The sequence below is a fragment of the Macrobrachium nipponense genome, chromosome 13 (assembly GCF_015104395.2).
Source record: "Macrobrachium nipponense isolate FS-2020 chromosome 13, ASM1510439v2, whole genome shotgun sequence".
Lineage (NCBI taxonomy): Eukaryota > Metazoa > Arthropoda > Malacostraca > Decapoda > Palaemonidae > Macrobrachium > Macrobrachium nipponense.
Window position 1 is genome coordinate 37,386,248 of NC_087206.1, and position 5,004 is coordinate 37,391,251.

The following is a 5,004-nucleotide window of genomic DNA, read 5'->3' on the forward strand; positions in this document are numbered from 1 at the left end:
ACAACAGGTGTTGCCGGTCCCAGCGACTGAGAAAATCTGATTAGAAAACGGGATTGGTTCATACACCACCTCCCAGCGGCGGGGGGGAAGGGTAGACCACCTGACCTACCTGTCGCGTGTGCCGCGAGATTGAAATTCTGTCGGGAACGTCGGAGACTATAGCTAAGTATATATCTGACAGGAAAGTTCATGTACAAAAATGCTATTTAAAGCTCAATCCCCAATTACATCTCTCGTAGGAAAAGGAAAAAAAAATAAAAATAATAAAAAAAGATAATCATACGTAAACTTCCCCATCACAAAGCACATAATATATGCATGATATACATAACCCCGCATTTTCCCCAAGAAATGCAATGTGCATAGTTACCAAATTTTTGCCATTGCAACTATTCAAGCGACCGGACACGGCCAGAAAGCAAACTCTTACACGTGCACTTTCATGAAATGCTATTGTCAACATTTCCAGACATTGCAAAAACTCTGAGTAATCACCACTAGAGGAAAAGTCACCACACCGTATTGTCAGTCAAAATCCACCTGCGGACACGTGTGCTCGAGCTGCAGCATAATAATGTCTAGTCAGGCTCACAAATTCAGAAACTCATGATTCTCAAAAAAAGGTTCTATACTGACACTAAGTAAGCACATTTCACTAAATTATCTCCAGGATATGACTAAGCTGCTCAAAGATTGTCTCGAAGACAACTCTCACATGATATTGCCCAATTATTTTTAAAAAAATATCACCTATTCGGGACAAAAAAAAAAAAAAAACTACGATAAACTCACAATTCAGCCATTATAGGCCTCCAAAAATAACGTCTCCATAGGACCACAATGCAGTAATGCCACTCGCTTCCAATTAGTCACGAAACCAAAAAGAAAGAACCACAGAACTCTTCTTTTGGCTCAAAAAAACTCCCAGAAATTACCCTCAAAAATCATAACCACAAAAAAGGTCACCCGTCAAAGATTAATTCCACATATATACATATATATATATATATATATATATATATATATATATATATATATATATATATATATATATATATATATATCACCATATTAATAATAAAACACTCCAGTGATAAAAATATTTCCTCCATTTAATTAATAACCACACCACACCATATTCCCTCTTATTTCCCCAATAACCACGTGTTAATAAAACCACCACTCCAGCAATAAAAAATGTTCACCTCTATTTTGGCAAATAAAAAAATACTTACCTCTATTTCACTAATAACTCCATGTGGAATGAAACAAGTCTCAAAAAAGAATATTATATCTCCATGCAGGATAATCAAAAATGTAACTCCACCTCCAAAAAAATGCACTCAAAGCAGCTGACACACTAAAAAAATATTGCCTCACATCTCCTCAAAAAGGTGTCTCCATTTGCAACAAAGATGGCTGCAAAATAATTGAACTAAACATAGCTCTCTCCACCATAAGCAAATATCAAATGGCCAAAAATATTATATGTATCTCCAATATATTATATCTCAAATTATATCTCCAAAATAATATACCTCCAATTCTCCCGAGAATAACTCAATGTTAAAGTCAAAAACTATAAACTCTCCTGTTAGCATAACTGCTGAAAAAGGGCAAAAACTCGGCAAATAAAATTGTCCAGAAAATTCTAAAAAAAAATCACCAATGTGCCACATAACTTATTATAACAGAACTCCAAACTCCAAGTGTCTAAGCAAAGACTTCTCCATATGCATTACGACATAAGCCACTAGAAACTTAGCCAAGTTTCCTATCTCTGGCAAAGTTGTCACAAATACAACAAAGGTATTGTGCAAGAAACCCCACAACTTCTGGAACACAAATATCCAGAGAAAAAAATGTAGTGCCATTACGTATGCATTAAAAAAAAATGCAAAAATTCTCCCATAAATCTCTCTGTAGCATCAAACAGCTGAAAACACAAACACTTTCCCGAACAATGACTGAAAGTCACGAACTGAGAGACTGAAAAAAAATTCATACAAACTGGAGAGAAGAAATAAATTCAAATTCACCCATGATAAAAAAAACTTGTCAGCGATGGCTAACTTCCAAAAAAGGAAAAAAAGAAAAATCAACGGCACTGTTAACTATCCCCATGACTCACGTAGATGTCAAACAATTCTCTGCTGAACTCATAAAAAAAGAAAAACAACAAATGTGTCGTTAGTTCCTCCCATATCCATCAAAAAAAAAAAAAAAAAAAAAAAAACACCACCCCTGATAACATTACAACACCCATATTAGTATATAAAAAAATCACCAGTATTAGTATAAAAACATCACTAATGCTAATGCTTGCCCATTCACCAAAAATTTAGCTTAATTCACCAAAAATTCAGCCAGATTCATCATCCATGAACTACTGACAAATTCTCCAAAATCATAAAAACTCAATAAATAATTAACCACAAGACTTCTCCCATAATTCATTGTAATAATTCTCCATAATATAATTATCTGTAATAATTATAAAATAATCTCCCATGAAATATCACAAATCTCTCGTAAAATATGTCTCAAGTAATGATAATTCTACTGAAGTACCTCTCCCGTAAAATATCTCAAGTAATAATAATAATTCTCCATAGTAATAATTCTCCTGCAAATATCTCAAGTAAGTGCATTACTATTGCCATTCCACAGCATTCATCATAATTGCCACACCCAAAATCAACACCATTTCCCCAGTACACACCACCATTTCCACACCAAAAATCAACACCACTCACCACTAGGCACTACAACCCCATTACCACTCCCGGGTATCATCATCATTCAGCAATGGCATCACCAATTGACAACATAATTCATCACCACTCATAACCACGTAGCACCATTTTAAAGTAATCTCTCCAACACCAATCAAATCTCTATTAAAAAAAATAATCACTGTGTCCCCATTATAATTGTGCCTTCCAAAGCATAAGGAAAACTTACACAACATCCCATATGTATATAATTTCCTTTTCTCTTCACTCAAGAGAAAGAAAATCTCTTTCTAAAAAATAAACCCTACGGGCATCTCACATCATCAACCAATCGTTATCAGCTGATGTCTTGTGGCATTGGAAATACATTATCAAGGGCAAACTCGATCCCAATGCCCCGACACAAAGAAGAAAAAGGAAGGAATTCACCCCCACTAAAAAAAAAAAAAAAAAAAAAAAAAAAAAAAGCTTCACCCTCCTCTGAGTGTTAGAACACACCCCCTGAACAGTGTTTGAGTACCCCCCAAGGCAGACCACTACTACCCTCCCCTTGCAATACCCTAATACCCTTCTAAGCCGGTTCAGCAGAAATTACGCTGACCGCGTAAGAACAACTGGGCGCTCTCTGTCTCCAAGCGAAAAAATGCAATTCAAGCACAGTTTTGCATGTATGAAAACCATTCATACACACACATATGCATTAAACAAAGACTAATGCGTCTCTTCTAAACATGCGCCATTAAAAATAAACACAGCATTTTCTGGTACTATAAGAAAAAAAAATGTGGTATCCTAAACCAATCCCATAACACACAAAATTATTAAAAAAAAACACATTTTGTAACACTCACTGCTTCACAATGAGAGAAAACCCTGAAATCTGCTCAATTATAAACACGCGAATCTCGTCGGCACGACGCAAACGTGCTCGGCGAGAAAAGAAGGCACTTGATGATTTCACACACAAAACTCGGACTGACGTCCAACTCCCTCGAGAGGGGCGGGGGGGGGTGGCATCTTGCGCTGGGCAAAATTGATGACTCTAGTAGGATTGCCCCGTCTCATTACCACAGTTAACGGACGGACATTTCTCATTCCCTCTCACTTAGCAACTGAAATTTAACAATTTAACAATTTCCCACAATCTCACAAAAGGCTTTGTCGTTCGAACACCGCTGCCCACTAACTATTACCAGCGAAGGTTGTCGCCCCGTCTTTCGCAGTTTAGCGTCGTAAGCGACGTAAACAAACGCGAACTAGTTTCGGGCGCACGGCGGAAGAATACGCTTTGTGGGGGAGAGGACGGCGTCGCTTCGCTATGCTCATTCCTCGCCCATACGCCATTTTGGTTGTTTACGCTGCCTCTCTCTCCCTCGTGTTGTATAGTTTTTTTAACTTTTTGCTCTTTGTTATGGCTCCCAAGCGCAAGGCGGACTCTTCTGATGGTAGTGCATCGAAGAAAAGAAAGGCCATCACCATGGAAATTAAAGTGGACATTGTAAAGCGATCTGAGAAGGGAGAAACGCCAACAAACATTGGCCGCTCGCTTGGTCTTAGTCGTTCGACTGTTGCTACCATTATCAAAGATAAAGAGCGCATCGTTGAACATGTGAAAGGATCTGCTCCTATGAAAGCGACAGTGATAACAAGCAGCGTAGTGGTTTACTAATAGTTGAAATGGAAAGGTTATTGGTGCTTTGGTTGGAAGACCAAAATCAACGGCGTATCCCAGTCAGCCTTATGGTGATTCAGGAGAAGGCGAAAAGATTGTTTGAAGCGTTGAAAAAAGAAAAGGGGGAGGGAAGTGAAAGTGAAAGAGTTTGTGGCTAGTAGGGGTTGGTTTATGCGATTTAAGGCTCGAGCCAATTACAATTACCTTAAAGTGCAAGGTGAAGCTGCTAGTGGGGATGAGAAAGCAGCGAGTGAATTTCCTAAAGCGTTGTCTGAGATAATTAAGGAGGGGGGTTATTCTGCCTCAGCAAGTGTTAAACATGGATGAGACAGGTTCTTTTTCTCTTCACTAACCTCCCCCAGTCTCTCCAGCACCGCAGCTTCCTCTCCAGTGTGCAAGCCAACCAAATCAATAAAGGTAAGGAATTGTTCTCTCTTTGTTATTGATATGTATTTATATTAAATCATGTGGTATTTTTTAATGTTCCGACTTACGCTGAAAATCGTGTTACGACGCATCTTAAGAACGGATCAATGTCGTAACTTGAGGACCCCCTGTATATGTGTATATATATATATATATATATATATATATATA